The 20,159-nt window shown below is 43.6% G+C and overlaps 1 long non-coding RNA gene across 1 annotated transcript in view; it reads left to right on the top strand.

The window, feature by feature from the left end:
• The window catches only part of LOC311586039, a 35,209-nt gene that overhangs the window by 4,159 nt on the left and 10,891 nt on the right, over nt 1-20,159 (top strand). The window contains exons 2-5 of the long non-coding RNA XR_014775445.1: nt 14,762-14,888; nt 15,080-15,140; nt 16,267-16,400; nt 19,157-19,406. This is a non-coding gene — a long non-coding RNA (uncharacterized lncRNA). The remainder of the gene's footprint in view (nt 1-14,761; nt 14,889-15,079; nt 15,141-16,266; nt 16,401-19,156; nt 19,407-20,159) is intronic.

Genomic DNA, 20,159 nt, shown 5'->3' with positions numbered 1-20,159 from the left:
CCATCAGCTAAAAACACAAAAAATAAGAAGTCTGGCCAGCAAGCTGATTCAGAAAAGCAAGCAAACAAACAAACAAAAAAAACCTTTTTCTACTGTAAAGGGGGGAAGCAAGAGAAGGAAACCTGCCAACCCTAAGAAAGTGGACACATAAAACAGGAAGTGGAGAGGTTCTAGGTACACAAAGTCCTCTCTGGTAAAGCACTACCTCCAGAAAGACTGCAGCTGCAAATGGTTCCATAAGCAACCCCCAAAAAAGGTACAAACCAGAAACCACAGCATCATCTCCTTTACTAATGCAGCCGTTTTTTGTTTTGCTTTGTTTGTTTGTTTGTTTTTCACCTTCCAACTGAGGAAGATATTAACTGTGTCCTCCAAGGCTTGTCTCATACCTACCAGGTAAAAATAGCTACGGTTTACCTGAATCCAGCACGAAGCCACAAAACAAACAAACAAAACCACAACAAAAACCCAAACCCTTTTGTTTCCTAAAATCTTTCTTTAATTGTTAATATTCCGGGCACCCTTCCAACGTGTGGGACAGACTGATAACTCCACTGCAAGTTAGTAACGGGCTTTGCAAGCAAGCTAGCCAGGAGGTAGAGGCAGAAATTCCTAGTGAGTGTTGTGAGGGGAGCTCAGAGAAGCTCAGAAATCCTGAAGCTGTGAGCACAAGGTCACTGTCCACAAAGGGGAGGAGCAAGTGGCTGAGGGGCCGATGTGGCCTGTCCTCCCTCAGGCTATGCAGGGGGTGGGTGGGTGGGGGGACAGACCAGTTGGCTCTTGGAGGACAGCCACAAGCGATACTAAAATTCAATCAAACCCTAACCCTAACCCTAACCCTAACCCTAACCCTAACCCTAACCCTAGTTAGTATATAACTAAAAAGGTCGGACCTGGAACAAGAAGCCTTGGCCAGGAACCCCTGTAAAGGATTTACTATCGCTTAGGACACAGTAAGTGACACCAAGTAGAATTTAGCTGAGGAGGACTGCTCTACAACACCCCACAGATGAGCAGTGTGCTAACCAGGCCTGTTAGAGATTAGCGTGCTAGGATACACATGTTTGCTCTGTTCACCAGGAGTGTGCAGATATTTGCCTCCAAACCATCATAAAGGAGACAGCTCTGATTTACAGCCAGCCACCAGGCCTCATCAGAGAACAGACCTCTAACAAGCTGCTCCATGGGGCGTTACAGGGTTACAACCAACATTAAGGCCTGGCACGCTAGTTAAAGCATCTTTTATTCTCCTGATGTAATTGTTCTCTCTGATGTTTTCTGCCTCCCTCTGCTAACGTAGGCCTAGTCCTGGAAGCTTCTAGCCTGCATACAATCTAATCTAGGCCAGGAATGTTTTCAGCCTCTGAGACTTACTGCTGAATAAGCTCACCCTTTCTAGTTGGTTCTGAATTCTTGCTGGCTAGATCAACATGCCTGTTCTGCCTCAAACTCCTCTCCAAGCTGACTGATTCAATCTGGCTTTTCTCAGTTTCTGACTGAATTGTTCTGCCTGGCCTCATACTAACTGTGGCGATGTGGTGGAATCTTCTCGCTCCTTCTCCTTCTCTGCTCATTCTGTGTTCACCTGTGTCTAGTTCAATGTGCCTCTGTAAAACTCTCCCAGTAAAACTGCCTCTTGCACAAACTCACCTCCATGCACTGCCTCTCAACTCACTGGCTCAACAGAACCTCCTGAACGGAAATGACTAGAACGCAAAGATCTTCATGGCCCTGTTTCCTAAGTGCTAGGAGTAAAGGCCTGCGCCACCATACCTGCACCTAACCTTCTCTTTACCTAAACCTTGCACTATACCAGGCTGGCCTTGAACTCAGAGATCTGCTTGCCTCTGTCTCCTGAGTCCACATTGAAGGTGTGTCTGTATTATAGTCAGAGCACACAGACCTAGAAGATCCCTGGATGTGATCTCTTGTCAGAGCAGCCAGGTCATGAATTAAAATTCCTCTACATAAAGGAGCTGTTTTCTTTCTGAGAAAAGCATAGTTTTGTTACATGGGCAATTCTACCCTAGTTGAACTTTTTCAAAAGGAAGAAATGATTGTATTGAGGCTTGGCCTAATCAAGCAAGACTTTCTATGAGGCCCTCATATATGGAGACTAGCATAGCTCTTTCTCAAACCCAGTAACATGCTTGGCAGAGCCAGTAGAAGCCTAGCGCCTAGGCCTTGAGGCCTTTCCGTAAAGCCCTGATGTATTGAGAATAGAGTAAGGGGCTGGGCATGGTGGCACATACCTTTAATCCCAGCACTCAGGAGGCAGAGGTAGGCGGATCACTGTGAGTTCAAGGCCAGCCTTGTCTACAAAGTGAGTCCAGGACAGCAAAGACTACACAGAGAAACCCTGTCTCGAAAAAAAAAAAAAAACAGCAACAACAACAACAAATAAAGAAAAAAACAAAACAAAACAAGCAAACAAAAAAGAGAATAAAATAGAGCTCCTTCTTTAATATCTGGACTGTGTTTGGGAGAGCTGGTAATGGTCTGGGACCAGGGTCTTTGGGGAGGGCTTGCTTCAGATCTTGAGAACTCAGCTCTAACCCCCACATCAGATCTTATGAGTCCCAAGTCCACTGGAAGCTTGGTCAGTAATGGTCTTGAGATGTTCTATGTTCACCTTGTATAGCACTGTTTTATTAGACTCCTCCTTAGTTTATCCCTTTGTATGATGGTTTCTGATGACCTCATAGACTCTTCCATTTCCTTTCATTTTCCCCTGGAAGTTGTATACAAGATGCTGTTCTTAAGAAGCTTACTTGGCACAAGACATACCTGTGCAGGACCTCTCCACCCCAGCTTTTATCTCTTTTCTTATTGTCCTGAATTGAGGGAAGGAAGAACTTCAAGGAGATGAGTCTTGAGATTTACAGATGTTTTATTAGTCACATTTGTCACATTTCACTCAGACATACCTCTCCTAGTCTGCTGCGTACAGCTGTAGCCTGGCTGGTGGCTTCATGGCTCTGGATTTATCCTGGTGCCCTGAGTGGTCTATGAGGGGCTTCCTTCTCTAGGTCTGGGCCCCTGTCTGGTCTGGTTTCCTAAGGGTCATCAGACTTGGGGACGCGTGTCCAGCTTGATCAGCACAGGGGCATGGTCTTAGTTGATAAACATCACGGCCAGCCTGAAGCGGTCTTGGACTCAGCTTATATACCCTGTCTATGCTGGGAGAAGGAGGAGTGGGTGACATTAGACCTTTTGGCCAAAGGCATCGTGTTATGTCACCCATTTTTACATTATGCTTATTACTATGTTCAGGTGGACAACTTAGGTCATTTCTTAACATAGCAAACACATTGTTTTTACTGTACTTTCTCCCTTTTGTTTTACATGTTCTCCACACCTACTGTCTGCTCTGCCTGTCTTCTCCTCTTCTGGCCCATGGACTTGAGGACGCTGTCACTGAAGAGTGTCCTGCTGTTTGAGGGCACTGCTGTGCTGAAACATTAGTGCTGGGACTATCTTTGCTGTGTAAATGTCCCGTCTGTCTAAGAGGCTGGCTGTGCAGTCTTCCAGGCCACATGTACACTGTTCAAAACCTCACCTGGGCCCTGAACCTTAAAGTGACTTACGGGTGACAGCATGTGTGGAGTACAGCATCTGTTCCCCAGTGCTTCCTCTTAGAGCGTTAGCCAGAGCTGAGTGCATGCTGTCATTAAAGGGATTTTTCATAATTAATCTTTTAATTATGGGTTTATAAGCTGAGTACAAGACCACTTCAGGCTGGCTGTGATATTTATTAACTAAGACCATGCCACTGTGCTGATGAAGTGCAGTGATTTCTCCCTGGAAAGGAATATTAACTCTAGGACTGTACACCTGGAGCCTTTTAGAAAAATGTTTCTGAGACTAGCTGTGTTGACTCAGTCATCTTGATCCCAGTCTGTTGTTCCCCAGAGCAGTGACCTTATTTTCCTCTTGATTAAACTTCTTTCATTCGTAAAAGGCTATACCACCACAGAGGCTTAATGTGCTCTATAATTAATGTAACAATACTGTATAACACTACATATGTAATACTATTGTTTGAATAGTTGTCCAATCACTAGTTTTCCTTAAAGAAAAGCAAGTGTATTAGTTTGTAATTAAATAAGCAGGGACCTCTGTAATACCACAATCCAAGCTAACACAAGAAAATGGCCTGCATCATATATATTTTACTTTGCTGAGAGCGAAACTTCTGATTTCACAGATCTAGACAGGGCCCAAGAATAAGCTTGTCATAAACTCAGGTGGAGAGGTAGCTCAGAGGTTAAGGGCACTGACTGCTCTCTCAGAGGTCCTGAGTTCAATTCCCAGCAACAACATGCTGCCTCACAACCATCTATGATGTGATCTGTTGCCCTCAGGCAGAGCATAATAATAAAAAAATAAACTTAAAAGAAAAACCTCTTTTTTTTTTGCGTCACTCTTTTAGGACCCAAGTAATGCTCCATTGTGTAAATGTACAACATTTTTATCTATTCTTTTTAAAATTAATTTATTCACTTTATATCCCAATCGTAGCCCCGCCCCTCCCCTCCCAGCCACACCCTTCCTCCCTCTTCCCCCTATCTCCTCTCCCCTAACCCTCAGAAGAGGGGACCCCTCCTCCACCAGCCCACCCCAGCACATCAAGTCACATCAGGACTGAGCACAACCTCTTCCTCGGGGAGCTGGCAAGGCAGACTCATCATGGGGCAGTGATGGAAGGCATGCAACAGAGTCCTTGTCAGAGACAGGGCCTGTTCCCCTTACTATGGGACACACATGTCCCCTCCTTTTACTAGAAGTCCTGTCTGGTTAGAGGTGGCCTCTTCAGTCATCATGAGCCCCGTACTAGCGGTCTCAGCTAAGTCACCCCCATATCTTCCCAGAGTCCTACCCTGTCATAGGTCCCCAGCTTGCCTCAGAGACGCCCCCACCTGTCATTTCTCTTCTCTGTAGCCCCCCCCACTGCCCCAGGCCCTCCCCACATCTGATCCCATCCTCACTTCCCTCAGCACTCCTCTCCAGTCCTGTTCCCTCTCTTCACCACTTCCACTGTCTGCTTTATTTCCCCTTGTGAGTGATCGTTGAGCATCCTCCCTGGAGCCTCCTCCTTGTAGCTTAGCTTCTTCAGGTCTGGGAATTGTAGTCTGGTTATCTGTCCTGTACTATAATGGCTAGTATCCGCTTATAAGTGAGTCCACGCTCTGTGTGTTTTTCCGGGTCTGGATTACCTCACTAAGAATGATCTCCTCTCGTTCTACCCATTTCCCTGTACACTTCATCATGTCCTTGTTTTTAATAGCTGAGTAGTGTTCCATTGTGTAAAATGCACCACAGTTTCTTTATCCATTCTTCGGTTGAGGGACATGTAGCTTGTTTCCATTTTCTGGCTATTTACAAATAAAGCTGCTATGAACATAGTTGAGCAAGTGTCCTTGTATGGTAGAGCATCTTTTGGGCTCATGTCTAGAAGTGGTATGGCCATTTTTACTATGTGAATCTTACTGATCCATGAGCATGGGAGATCTTTCCATCTTCTGATATTCTTTAATTTCTTTTTTCAGAGACTTGAAGTTGTTTTTTTTTTTTTCATACAAGTCTTTCACTTGCTTGGTTAGAGTTACACCAAAATACATTATATTCTTTGTGGCTTTTGTGAAGGGTGCTGTTTCCCTAATTTCTTTCTCAGCCCATTTGTCACTTGTATACAGGAGGGCTGCTGATTATTGTAAGTTAATTTTATTTACCACTACTTTGCTGAAAGTGTTTATTTGCCGTAGGAGTTCTCTGGTAGAATTTTGAGGGTCACTTATGTGTACTATCATATCATGTGCAAATAGGCATATTTTTAGCTTGTTCCTTTTCAATTTGTGTCCCTTGCTCTCCTTTAGTTGTCTTATTGCCAGCTAGCACTGTAAGTACTATTTTGAAGAGATATGGAGACAGTGGGCAGCCTTTTCTTGTCCTTTATTTTAGTGGAATTGCCTTGACTCTCTTTTTATTTTGATGTTGGCTGTTGGCCTGCTGTATAGTGCCTTTATTATGTTTAGGTATTGGCCTTGCATTCCTGATCTCTCCAAGACTTTAACCATGAAGGGTGCTGTATTTCATCAAAGACTTTTCCTGTATCTAATGAGATCATATGATTTTTTTCTTTCAGTTTGTTTATATGGTAGATTATGTTGGTAGATTTTTTTTTATGGGAATGCAATACTTTATTCAAAGTGCAAAGAAACTGATCAAAAGCTTAACAGATCGGGGAAACTAAGACCCCCCCCCCAACAAGTTCAAGAGCAATCACAATGAGGGCTCTTTCTAGATACTGTGGGGAGAAAGGTATGCCCATCTTCCTGTTTGACCTTCTGGGTGGTATCACTGGGCTCCACCTCCAGGGTGATGGTCTTGTCTTGTCTGTGAACATCTTCACAAAGATCTGCATCACACCCCTGAGGCAAAGGACTAGGTGCAGGGTGGGCTCTTTCTGGCTGTTGTAGTCAGACAGGGTACAGCCATCTTCCATCTGCTTGCCTGCAAAGATCAGCCTCTGCTGGTCAGGGGAGTATGCCCTCCGTGTCCTGGATCTTTCCCTTGACATTCTCAATGGTGCCACAGGGCTGGACCTCCAGGGTGATGGTCTAGCCTGTTAGGGTCTCCACAAAGATCTGCATTGTCATTGGTGCTGGCGGCAGTCCTCACAGAAGAAAAGAGTTGGAACTCCCTATCTTGATGAAACTCACATTGATGGATTTTTATATAATGAACCATCCCTATATCTCTGAGATGAAACCTACATGATCATGGTGGGTCATGTTTTTGATATGTTCTTGGATTCAGTTTGCTAGTATTTTTATTGAGTACTTTTGTATCAATGTTCATGAGGGAAATTGGTCTGAAATTCTCTTTCTTTATTGAATCTTTGTGTGTGTTAGATATGAGGGTGACTGTGGCTTCATTGAATAAGTTTGGCAATGTTCCCTTTGTTGAAGTTTTCCTTATAGTATCTTCTGTAAGGCTGGATTTTTGGATATATATTGTTTAAATTTGTTTTGTTGTGCAATATCTTTTTTTCTCCAGCTCTGGTGATTAAAAGTTTTACTGGGTATAGTTGTCCAGGCTAACATGTGTGGCCTCTTAGTGTCTGTAAGATATCTGCCCAGGCCCTTCTCGCTTTTAGAGTCTTTGTTGAGATGTTGGGTGTAATTTTGATAGGTCGGTTTTTATATGTGACTTGGCCTTTTCCCCAAATAGTCTTTCTTTGTTCCATACATTTAGTGTTTTGATTATTATGTGGTGGAGGATTTTCTATTGTAGCCCTATCTATTTGGTGTTCTATAAGCTTCTTGTATGTTTATGGGTATCTCTTTCTTTAGATTGGGGAAGTTTTCTTCTATGATTTTTGTTGAAAATATTTTCTTGCCAGGCATTGTAGCACATGCCTTTAATTCCAGCACTCGGGAGGCAGAGGCAGGCAGGTCACTGTGAGTTCAAGGCCAGCCTGGTCTACAAAGTGAGTCCAGGACAGCTGAGGCTAACACAGAGAGAGATCTATCTCGGGAAAAAAAATTCTTGGCCTTGGAGCTTAGAGTCTTTTTCTCTTCCTATTAATCATAGGTTTGGTCTTTTCATGGTGTCCTGCATTTCCTACATTGTTTGTGCCAGGAAGATTTAACATTTTCTTTGATTGATGTATCCACTTTTTCGGTTGTATCTTCTATGCCTGAGATTCTCTCTTCCATCTCTTGTTTTCTGTTGGTGATGCTTGTGTCTGTAGTTCCTGTTTTCGTCCCTAGGTTTTCCATCTCCAGGATTGGCCCAGTTTGTGTTTTCTTTATTGTTTCTAATTCCCTTGTCAGTTCTTGGACCGTTTCATTCATTTCCTTCACTTTTAAAATTGTATTTTCCTCTGTTTCATTAAGGGATTTATTCATTCCCTTCACCTATTTGACTGAATTTTCTTTTATTCCTTTATCATCATATCCTCCTTTAAGGACTCTATCATCTTTATAAAACTGGATTTAAGGTCACCTTCTTTTGATTGAGGCGTGCCAGGGTGTCCAGGGCTTGTTGTCGTAGGATATCCGGCTTCTGCTGATGCCACATGGCCCTGGGTCTTGTTGGTTTTGTTCTTCCTCTGGTCTTTAGCCATCTGGTTGTCTCTCATCTTGGCTAGATGTTCCTGATGCTGACAGGACTTCTTGGGTTGCCCTTTGGTCTGATAGTGGAGCTCAGGGCATAGCAGACTGCTCACTTCCGCTGCCTGCGTGTTCCAGGCGACCTGCAGGCCTGGATGTTCCCCTGCTGGCTGTGTCCCAGGTGGGCAGAAGAAAGACTGGTCAGGCTCTAGCTGTGTCTTCCTGGGGCCAGCAAGTCTCCTCCAGAGGAAAGGTCACAGAGTCTGTTGCCTTTGTCCCCCAGAAGGTAGGAGAAAGGCTTGGCGGGCTCTTACATGGCTGTTCCTGGGGACCCACAGACCTGGGTGATTCTGGGGCCAGTAGGCGTCCTCCAGAAGGAAGAAGCTCTATGGGCTGTGTCCGTGGCAGGCAGGAGGAAGGTTGGGCAGGCTCCCTTTTTATCCGTTATTCAATTGAGAGAAATCACACTTGTTTCCAGTTTCTGTCCAGTACAAGTAACGCTGTTACAAATTGTTGAGCAAGTGTCCTTGTCTTAGGATGGAGCTGCTTCTGGGTCTATGCTCAAGAATGCTGTAACTGGGTTTTATTGTAGAGCAATTCCCAGTCATATGAGGAGCCACAATATTGATGTCCATAGTGACTGTATTAGTGTTTACTCCACCAGCAATGGAGGAGTGTCCCCTTTCTCCACGCCTTTGCCATCATCGCTTGTGTTGTTGACCTTAGCCTTTCTGACATGTGTAAGATGGAATCTCAAAGTAGTTTTCCTATGCATTTCTGTGATAGATAAGGATATTGAACATTTCATTGTTTCTCAGCCATTTGAGATTCCTATGTTGAACATTCTCTGTTTAGATATGTACTCTATTTTTTGTTTGTTTGTTTTGTTTTGTTTTAGGGTTTTGAGACAAGGTTTCTCTGTGTAACAGAGACAGGGTTTCTCTGTGTAACACTCCTGGCTGTCCTGGACTCACTTTTTTAGAACAGCTTGGCTTCAAACTCACAGCAATCTGCCTGCCTCTGCCTCCCAAGTGCTGGGGTTAAAGGCGTGCGCCCAGTGGCTGTACTCATTAAGAAGAAGGCCCTTGCTTTGGATTGGAAGCCTAAGAGGGGGCCCTAAGGCTAACACTCCCTCCTGCAAAGCTTTGACTTCATGGAAGGAGTGTGCAATGTGATTGCTAGTGCCAGGAAGGAACTTCATGTAAAACCTGCTGGGACCGTGCTACAAGTGCGGCATGGTCCTTCCCTATTTAGAAGCCAAACTTGACAGGATCACCTACATCGTGTTCTGGAAAATAGAAAGATGCAATATTGGCGGTCATGGATTCTTCCTCTGTGGTTTCAGCTCAGCACTGCTCCAGCCATCTGTGTTGGGCAGAGTCAGAGCCCCAGTGAGGAGACTGAGTGTTCATCGCACCGAAGCTTGAGGGTGAAGCCACAGTTGCACTGTGAGACCACAAGATATTGAGATACCTAAACTAGGAGGCACCTGCCATGGAGAGACGCATGTAGGGAGTAGAAATAACCAAACTGAGAGATGTCTGAGAAGTTGCAGGGATAGGGCCATAAGCCCTTTGAAATTGTAGCCCCGTGTGTCTGAGACAGAGCTAGAGGATTTGGTGTTTCCCCCGCTTGTTTCCTTGCCTTGGTCCAGTCTTCCCTCACTATGTCCCCATCACTCTATTAGAACGGAAAGGGTCATTCTGGGTCATTGTATGTTGGAAAGATATAACTTGTTTTCTGATTTATCAAGATGTGGCGAACAGATTATCTTGAGTGTCAGGAGAGACTTTGGACATTTGAACAGGGTTGGGGCTGTTGCACACTATTAGGGTCACTGACGTAAAATGAATTTTCATCATGAGATGACCATGAGCCTATTGTGAATGTAGTTGGTTGACTCAGAAAGCTCCCAGATAGGATGATGTCTTTCAACACTTGTCTCGCCTTTGTGGCTTTCTTTGTGGAGCTTTTGTAAGAGGAGCCTTTCTAGATTTTTTTTAAATTGGGCACGAGATTTGAGTGTCTATATACTCAGCCCACCAAGGTCCAGCTGTCCTACAAGCAAATGGACCAAGAAGCAAGCTGGAGTAGCCATTCTAAGATCTAATAAAATAGACTTTCAACCAAAATTTAATCAGAAGAGTTTGGGAAGGAGACATCATACTCATCAAAGGAAATATAGAGGGAGGAGAGAACAAAAGGCAGATTATTGACTCTATTCATGAACTCAAGGCCTTAATTGTTACTCACAAATTTTTAATTCATTGGTATAGAATTTTGTATATTGATGCAAATCATGGTCATGTCAAATACTAGTCTCATTTTGTCACAAGAATATATATTCTAGGTCTCATAGATATGATTCTATAGATATATAAGGTAAAATAGTTAAATAAGGTCTTCAAAAGCCTCAGAGACCCACAGAATATGGCATTTAAAGATGATTTTATTATTCTAAATATTCTTTGACAAGACAAGTTAACTCCTAGCAACACCCAGCCTGCCTCAAAGAAGATGATGAGCATCAAAGAACCTCCTTATGGAGTTGGCTTCAAATGCAGCAAACCAGACACTGGGCAAAATGTCTTCATTTTTGCAATGGACAGAATTCTGCCTAAAAATGTGCAAGCTTAGATGCAGGCAGAGTTGATGGCCAAACTCTACCAAGACACGGTAAGCAAGTCCTCAATAGTTCTTGCCTTGGGTGACTGTGCAGGCAGTAAACTGTCTCAGTCATCTTTGCACTTTGGAAGCTGCTAACCTGTATACTAGGCTGGCCTCAAACTCATAGAAATCTGCCTGCCTCCCGAGTTCTGGGATTACAGGTGTGCACCACCACCCCCCAGTTTTTTTTTTTTTTTTTTGAGTTCTTTATACATTTTGTATATTGGGCTTATATCAGCTGTGAAGTTTGTAAAATCTTTAACCATTCCTTAGATTGTCTCTTTGTCCGATTAACTGTGATTTTAGTTTTACAAGAGCTTTTCAGTTTCATGAGGTCCCAAATATTGTTGACTTTAGAGTCCGCACTATTGGCATTCTGTTCAGAAAACTGTCTCCCGTGACAGTGCATTCAGAGCTGTTTGCCCACTTTCCCTTCCATCCGTTTCAGTGTGTCTGGTTTTGCTTTGAGGTCTTTGATCCATAGGCTTTGATCTTTTAAAAACCCCTACTTCATTTGGGGTCCTTTAATGACTCTACTTCCTTTCCAACCCACATATCCTAGATGGGAGAGAGAGGAGGTTAATGGGGACAATGGACGTAGACCTTTATAGCCTCAGTTCCTTGGATCCATCCCAGTCTTCGTCATCAGGATTCCAGAAGACCAGTTAAACAGCAAACCAGAAATTCAGCAAAAGCCACCGCAACTGCGGCAGCTGTTTCTAGGAGCATCGAGAAGCGATGAATAGCCACCTGATGTGAAGTGATGGAAAAAAAAATGACAAACAAACCCCAAATCCAAGCCTCTGTTTTGGGGCTCATATAGTTCTTCTTAGAGTCCATACCAGGACGTTTAGCAGCTGGCAAAAGCCAGTCCCCTGCATGAGGCGGTTTCCCTTCTACTGGACGGACATCATGTGCCCTCACACAAGTCTGTTTCACATCCCACACTTGGGACCAAACAAAGACATGTTTATATCCACCACATATCCCTTTTTCTGCTAAGCAAAACAAAACTTTTTTTCTCTAACATTAATAAACTACATACAATAAAAATAATTATGAGAATTAGCAGATAAAAATTACTTGTACACTGTCCAGTCTATTTGTATTTGATAATCTTGGAGAGAGTGTTCCGCCATCTATCCTGTCCTAGTGAGTCCTACCTTAGTATCAAGGTTCCCTAAATCACTCTCTTACTATACCTTACATTTATCAACCTACCACATGTTTTAGATCCTAAACAATTAACGCTTAATTGTAGCTATACTATGAATTTCTAGTCTTCAACCCCATCAGAGACTTAAGAAATTTCCAAAAGTATCAAAATGATAGAGACAATTGACTTCCTGGACGTCATCAAAGGTTTTTCTGTATCATTGTGGCATCCAATCTTCAGCCTACTGGCCCAGAATATCTGACAAACTTTTCTGTGAAGCAGGAACTTTGAAGGACTCGCCCACATAGTCTCTGCAAAGTTGGACAGTCAATTTCCCAGTGGCATGCTTGTTCACAGTCTGGACAGTCAGCCTGCTATCAGAAGTCAAGACTTAAGAATAATTTTTGTCCAATGGCTGTCTTGTAACATTTCTTTCTTTTCTTTTCTTTCTTCCTTTCTCTTTGTTTTTAATTTGTTGACTTTACATCTCGATTTCAGCCCCTCCTCTCCCTCCCCCACCCCCTTTCCTAGTTCTTAAATAGGGGGAGCCCTCCTCCCCTATCATCTGACCTCAGCCTATCAAGTCTTATCTGGACTACCTGTATCCTCTTCCTCTGTGGCCTGGAAAGAACATGTGGGCACCACCAGAGTCAATGTCAGAAGCGTCCCCTACTCCCCACATTATGGGACACACATGGAGACTGTGTTGCCTATCAATGACATCTGAGTAGAGGATCTGGGGCCTCTCCAGGCATGGTCCTTGATTGGTGCATCAATCTCTGCCAGGATTTGTTGGCTTCATTGGTCTCCTTGCAAAGCTCCTTTCCCCTCCAGGTCCTTCTATGCCCCAGCTCTTCCATAAGACTCCCTGTGTTCACCCCAAAGTTTGATTGTGAGTCTCAGCATCTACTTGGGTCCCCTGATGCGTGGAGTCTTTCAGAGGACCTCTATAATAGGGTCCTGTCCTATTCTTTCTCTTCAACTGCTTCCAGTGTCTATTTGCCCTTCTGAATGAGATTTAAGCATCCTTCCTAGGGTCCTCCTTGTTATTTATCTTCTTTAAATATGTGTATTGTAGCGTGGTTATTCTGTATTATGTGCCTAATAACTTATAAGTAAGTATATACAATGCGTGTCTTTCTGGGTCTGGGTTACCTCAAACAGGATGATTGTCTCTAGTTCCATCCATTTGCCTGCAAATTTCAAGATTTATTTGTTTTTAAGAGCTGACTAACAGTCCATTGTGTAAATGTACCACAGTTTCTTTATCCATTCTTCAGTAGATGGACATCTAGGTTGTTTCCAGATTCTGGCTATTGTGAATAAAGCTGCTATGAACATAACTGAGCAAACGTCCTTTTTTTGTGTGCTGGAGCATCTTTAGGGTATATGCCCAGGCGTGGTATAGCTGAATCTTGCAGTAGCACTGTTCCCAGTTTTCTGAGAAAGTGCCAGATTGATTTCCAAAGCACTTGTACAAGTTTACACTTCCACCTGCAATGGAAGAGTGTTTCCCTTTCACCACATCCTCGCCAGCATGTGCCGTCACTTGAATTTTTGATCTTAGCCATTCTGGTAGGTGTAAGGTGGAATCTCAGAGTCAGTTTTTATTTAGTGGGGACAACGGAAGTAGACCTGCAGGACAAACCTTTTTAGACTCAGTTCCTTGGGTCAGTTCCACTCTTCGTCATCAGGATCCCAAAAGATCCATTAAACAGCAAACCAGAAATTCAGCAAAAGCAACCGCAACTGCAGCAGCTGGAACCCAAAACCTCAATGCATTCTCTGGACCATTTCTAAGAGCATCTCGAAGCAATGAACAGCCACCCAGTGTGAAGTGATGAAAAAACCAAAAGTCAAGCCTCGGTTTTGGGACTCATATATTTCTCTCTATGAGGATGTTTATCAGATGGCAAAGACCATGCCCCCGCATGAGGCAGTTCCCCTTCTAGTGGAAATACAGCAGCTGCCCTCTCACAAGTCTGTTTCCACTGGTCCTACATCACATATCTTTACACAAGTCTGTTTCACATCCCACATTTTGGATCAAAACAAAAACACATTACATCCACTACACTGCATAATCCAGGCTGGCATCCATCTAACTCAATGAGATCCACCTGCCTCTGCCTAGCGAGTACTGGACTAAAGGCAGAGCCAATCCACCCAGTTTGCCCATCCTTTTTAGCTTTTGTTGTTGTTATTGTTGTGGTTGGTTGGTTGGTTTGGTTTTGTTTTTTCAAGACAGTATTTCTCTGTGTAACAGCCCTGGCTGTTCTGGACTCACTTGTGGACCAGGCTGGCCTCAGACTCATAGAGATCCACCTGCCTTTGCCTCTCAAGTGCTGGGATTAAAGTCATGCACCACTGCACCTGGCTGTCCATCACTTTTTGTAGTTAGTAATTGTTCATACAATTTCTCTGATGTGTGCTCAGTTTGCTGATATGTTTTCTTCTCTGTCTGTCTGTCTGTCTGTCTGTCTGTCTGTCTGTCTGTCTCTCTCTCTCTCTCTCTCTCTCTCTCTCTCTCTCTCTCTCTCTCTCTCTGTCTCTCTCTCTCTCTCTCTCTCTCTCTCTGTGTGTGTGTTAACTGGCATTTCTCTTGTAAGGCTCTATCCTATTTAAAGAGTGCAGAATTGACAGAGATAAGCTTCATTATTCAGTTTCCTTCTAAAATGACTTGGTGATTACATTAGAATTTCTTTGTCAGGAAATAGTAGGGAATGCACCAGAATTGTATGAATATATTGTCAATGACGTACACATTTACAGTGTTGTCAGTATCCTGCTTTCTCTTTTAAACCTGTGTGACATATTTTAGGATGCAGTGACCTATGATGATGTGAACGTGAAATTCACTGTGGAAGAGTGAGCTTTGCTGGATCCTTCCCAGAAGAGACTCTACAGAGATATGATGCTGGAGACCTGCAGGAGCCTCACTGCTATAGGTAAGACTATGCATTTTCACAAGGGGACAACAGTTTCTTGGCTACTGAAGCACTTCTGTAATTTCAGCTGAGAACAAAGAAGAATGAGGTGAATAAATCACACATGTTTCTAAGGTTCATTGAAGATAGTAACTTAAATTTTGCCTAATTGCCAATAATATATCATACATTTTTCTGGTACTGTATTTTAGGCTACAAATGTGAAGACCATAATATTGAAGAACATTGTCAAAGTTCTAGAAGACATGGAAGGTAATTTTCATGTGTCACCTGATACAAATATGCCTCTGATGAAATTGTAATGTGTCCTGAAAGTTTTAAAGTGTAAAAAAGTACTGGTTTAAGTGTATTAATAATCATTAAATTCTAACAAAACCGTACACCTCAAGATCAGGTGTCTGATTTGTGTTTACAAGTCTAAGAAAGAAGACAAGGAAACAATGCTTTAACAGATATCACCGTTTGAACCACAGCCCCACTAGATCTAGGCTGTAGAACTGCAATCTGTCTAGTCCATATAATTCAGCTATTGCAAAGGATATACAGGTGATAAGTCTATGTTCAAAACCTTCTAGTAAGCAACCAGTCCATAGTAAAGCTGGTGTTGCTCATATACTTGTAGTGACATTGTTGAGTTTAGTGAGAGGAGCAGTGTATGAGAGTCAAGAATGTTGTTGTGGAGAAACTTTAACCCTTATACCACATGTCTACGAGGAACAAACAGTCAACTGTGTGACTGCAGTGTGGAAACGTTGTATTTGTTATTATTCTTTCAATGGGCGTGTCAATGTCACAGTGGAGCCAAGCAGTGTGAGCACAGGGATAACGGAAGATGCTCTGTGCTTCTCTGTCCCCAGAACAGTTAGAAGACATGTAGGAGTCTCCGCTTTGACCAGACTTTCTGAATGAGATAAAAGTTTGTGACTAATCGGTTTTCCAACTTTATTGTACTACATCCATAAACGCACACTGCTGAAAATCCCTGAGTACTAGAAATGTGGAAATTTTTCTCTTTGTCCTGGTTCACTTTTCAAATGTGGTATGACTCACACAGTGGGAAAATTTATGAATGTAATCAGTATAGTAAAGCTCTGAGTCCTTTCAGTTCTCTACAAATGTGCAAAAAAAAAAAAAAGTCATATAGAAAAAGGATGGTATAAACAGGAGCCGTGTTATAGCTGCCCTTACCATCACAGGTGTCCTCAAGGACGCACGTAAAACAATGCATAATAAAGGGAAACACTACGAATATAACCAAAGTAGTAAAACTTCTTTACAATTAGACAAAATTGAAGAATTAATTCGTTCACACAGATTAAAAGACTCATCTGTTTAATGAACGTGGTAAAGGTTTTACATGTGCATATTATCTTTTCAGGCATGAAAGAAGCCACACTGGAGAGAAACCCTATGAATATACTCAAGGTGAAAAAGCCTTCACCTGTCACAGTCAGGCTCACGGGCATGAAACAATTCATCCTGGAGAGAAACCCGACAAAGTCACTCAATATGGTAAAGCCTTTGCAAGTCACAGTAGTCTCAAAATACATAAAGATTTTTTTGAGGAGCTGCGGTGTCATGAGACAAGCAGGTGTGGGTCTGGCTGGTGGAGTCCTGGGACAGGGAAACCACAACAGTATCCCTGGGATGCACACTCAGGCTCCCTTGGCTTACCTGGGCAAAAGAGGAGCAGTCAGAGCAGGATGGGGCTGATGTCTCAGACCCCCGCCCCTTGTTAATGAGCATGGTCTCTCTGTGAACAGCAGTTAGGGAGGGGTGTCACCCAGGGCCACCCAGAATACACAAGGGGCTTGGTTATCCTTGAACACAGGACAAGGCCCAGCATTCCTAGGTAAAGCTAAAGCCATCTGCAGGTATGCCTGTGGAGAACTTCCATCAGTTTCCCCCTTCTGCCCTGTGAGCCCCTGATGAGCACTGTCAGCCCTGATTTGTCTCATGTGTTTGCAGGAGGTGGGGTGGGGTGGGACCCCTGAGGCAGGGGCTCCTTGCTCTGCAGAGAATCAGATAAAAGGAAAGATAACACTTATCCCATTTCACTTTCCCAGCCTATTTAGGACATCCAAGTGAGAAACTAAACCTCTTCCCTGAATCTTGCTGTATTGAGTTCACCTCACCCCTAGCCTCACCCTTACCTGAAATGTCACTGAGAGGCCACAAATGGATCAGGGAGGGCATCCCTGTGCTGCCATGGAGGACGACAGTCCTCTAGTGGCCATGTGATGAACTGTCTTCCTCTTCGTGTTTCTGGGAGAGTATGGGCACAGTTGATTGAGAGCACAATTTAGCAAATACCAATTAAAAATAAATAAATAAATAAATAAATAAATAGCAAAAAGGAAAATATTTTAAAAAATAAAATAGAAAGACATGATCCCCAGAAAAAGCAATTCAGGTTCTAAAAGCATATCCAAAGCAGGCTGGAGATTTCTAAAAGTGGTGACAAGATACTTCTAGAATCTTCTCCTGCCTCTGACCAGGTGGACTGTAATTTTTCTCCACTTGATGCTTTTGTTACTTCCCTGCTTAGTGTCTGACTTCTAAGGCTGGGCCCTCAGAGGCCTTCTGCTGGGTCATCACCACCATGCTCTGGGGAAGCCAGACCACAGCTGTTCCAGCTGCCAGGCAGCTGGACATAGCATCCCTTGGGAGACCTGAATCAGAGGCTTCGGACTCTTGTGAGGCAGCTGGTGACGACCCTGCCTGGGATAACAGCTCCCCGCATTCCTGCTGAGCCGTCTTGGAAATTGTGCAGCTGTAGTTAATATAAGGCGACCATCCACTGACATTGCTAGTATTTGAGGTCTTGACATCATTTAATTAATAGAGCAGAAAAACATGGCATTCACAACCAGGTTGTATAAAATAACGCAGCTGGACACTTTCTCCCGGGTAGCCCTGGACACTGACTGTGGCCTCTCCGCAGGCTACTCTGTGGCCCTCGAGAGAATAAAAACGGGCTGAAGAAATGGCTCAGTTGTTGTGTTAGAAGAAATGTTAACTCAGAACACGTCTGCTCTGGCAAGAGATCACATCCGAAGACCTTCTAGGTCTCTGTGATCTGGCTGAAATACAAACACACCTTTAATTCAGGAGACAGAGGCAAACAGATCTGAGTTCAAGGCCAGCCTGGTATAGAGCAAATATCAAATTAAAAAAAAAAAAAGCTTTACCTGATGGTACATGGTGGTACATGCCTTTAATCCCAAACAAAGGTAAAGTTAGTAGGGCCTATGTTTGAAAGTGATGTCTAATTGAGTGGCAGAAAAGGTGACAAATCAGAAAAGATTTGACAGAATAGGATACCCTTAACTCTCAGGAGGAGAGAGAGAGGAAAGGCAAGCTACTTAAGAGGCAATTTTTCAGAAAGAGAGAGGAGCAGTTTCACCAGGACAGTGATAGAGAGATGGGTTGAGAGAGAGAGAGAACTCAGGTAAAGATGGAATGAGCCAGAAGATTAGGGCAGATTGCTGAGTTAGGCCAAGCAGAGCAATTCCGAGTTAAGAAAGAAGCCAGATTAAATAAATCAGCTTGTAAAAGAGTTTGAGCCAGAACAGCTGAGTTGAACCAGGCAACCCAGAGCTCAGAAAGAACAAGAAAGGGTGAGCTCATTAAGCAGTAAGTCTCAGGCTGAAAATATCTAGGCCTAGGTTAGATTGTATGGAGGCTAGAAGCTTCCAGAACTAGGCCTAGGTTAGCAGAAGGAGGCAGTAAGCCTCCCCAGACAACAACTGAGCCAGGAGAATGAAAGTTTCTTTTACAGGTATGAGCAGTGGCTGCTCTTGCAGAAGACCTAGGTTCAGTTCCCAGCACCCACAAGGCAGCTCACATCCATGCATAACCCGGGTCTGAGGGGATCCAAAACCTTCTTCTGGCTTCGTGGGCATTGCATACCTGCAGTCTATAGAAACACGTGCACTCATACATGTGAAATAAGATACTTTTCAAGTAACTAAAACACTTTTAATTATATAAATTTTCTTGTGCACGGCAATGTGTAACATGAGGATATTGTCAGAAATACATATTTGCACTGTGCGCGTTCCCTCTCATACACCCTTCTCTCCACATAAGTGCCTTTGAACACTACTGGTCCTTTAATGCCCACAGGAGATTCACGCTGTACATACCAATATGGATCTTGTACGCCTATAAAATTCAGGAACTGCAAATGTACTCGGTTCTTTCTCCTTCCTTCCTTGTCTGTTTTTAACATTGAAGTTTTAAGTTTCTCATTTTTCCTTCAATAGTCTGAAACGGAAATTTGAATACATTTGAAATTATTCATCAAAGATTTAAGACCTGAAAACTTTAGCAAAGCCTTAAAGCCCATGCGTACTTTTCCCTCGGGGTAAGGAAAGTTGTGAGCAGTTTGGGACACGCTGCACCCCAGAGCCCAGACTGCCACTGTCTGGGCACTAGAGAAGAGGCGTACTGTTGCCTGCGGAAGCCCAAGTGCACAGAAAGGAGAGGAGCCCAGCCTGCTCCTCCAAGAGAAAGGTATGATTTACACACGAGTGCATACACTCTGCTGAAGTTGTTACCTCAACACTGACCTCAACCTAAATCACCCTAACATCTACCTCAGTGTGGTGCTTTCTACACTGACAAGCGCCTGGGCATTTGTAGGTGGGTCCTCTGTGTGCTCCCATGGGCCATAGGCATCATAGGTGACATGATGTCATTCTTGGCTTTTGTGTTGATAGACCTCATAGCCTGCAGTTTCCTGTAAGAGTTCAAGGTCATATTTCCTGGGGTTCCCACCCTGGAGGTAGATGAGCAGACCATGGCATGGTAACTCCTGGAAGGAATCTCCCCCACAGGAGAAGTGCAGCCTCAGTAGAGGTTTGGTCTTTTTCTTTTCTTTTCTTTTTCTTTTTTTTTAAAAAAAGATTTTATTTTTATTTATTATTGTGTATACAGTGCTCTACCTGCATGTACACCTGCAGGCCAGAAGAGGGCACCAGATGCTACCATATGGTTTCTGAGATTGAACTCAGGACCTCTGGAGGAGCAGTCAGTGCCCTTAGAGGTTTGGTCTTTATAAGCCCTCTTCCACCACCTCTGGGCCCTGCTTCTTCCAAAATCAAATGATGCCATGATGACCTGGCCGGGGCAAAGGGGCCTTGCTGACCTCCTTCCCAGAGCCCATGGGTAGGCACCAACTTGCCTGGGGACATTAAATGCCTTTGGCTCACTCCAGTTCTGAACAAAAGCAGGAGATAGAACTAACACCAGAAATACAAATGCCCA

Source organism: Acomys minous, assembly GCF_964271855.1.
Source record: "Acomys minous genome assembly, chromosome: 16".
NCBI lineage: Eukaryota > Metazoa > Chordata > Mammalia > Rodentia > Muridae > Acomys > Acomys minous.
This window is presented reverse-complemented; position numbering and strand designations above follow the sequence as displayed.